Consider the following 735-nt stretch of genomic DNA (forward strand, 5'->3'; position numbering starts at 1 on the left):
AATACTAATAAAATTTCTATTCTATTTAAGGAATATATATATATAATATATATATATATAATATATATATTATTATAATATATATATATATATATATATATATATATATATATATATATTTTATATATGTATTATTAAATATATAAATATATATATTATATTATTATATAATATTTATATAATAATATAAATATACATCAAGAATATTTTTTTCTCGACATCAGAAAATCCTTTTTTGAGAGTTAATTTTACATATAAAAACTGTATAGTTATTATTTTGAGTTTTGGACGAGTATTTAAACGATTAATTATATATATATATATATATATATATAATTCACATTGAATTATTTAAGCATTAAAGATCGAGCTTTGACTATTATAAGCATTTAATTTCTAATTCGTATTGGTTGTGTTCTCACATATACGATCTAAAATAAGATTCTTATGTTAATATGTTAATATTACGTTATTAATTGCGATTTTAGTAAGATAAAGGACAGGTTGTGCATATATTGAAACAAGCTACTGAAAACTGTAAATTTATATTTCGAGAAGCATACGCTTACAAAATGTCCATTAACTAAATGACATTGAGATATATCTAAAGCTTAATCATATACTGTTGTCCAGACGGAAATGCGACGTCGTGTCAGTCGTATGCCATGAAACTATTTGATGATAATTTAAATCCAAAATGGTGAATATGATGACTGTGATTATAGTCCGACAGCC

The sequence above is a fragment of the Atta cephalotes genome (genome assembly GCF_000143395.1).
Source record: "Atta cephalotes unplaced genomic scaffold scaffold00011, whole genome shotgun sequence".
In the NCBI taxonomy this organism is placed as follows: domain Eukaryota; kingdom Metazoa; phylum Arthropoda; class Insecta; order Hymenoptera; family Formicidae; genus Atta; species Atta cephalotes.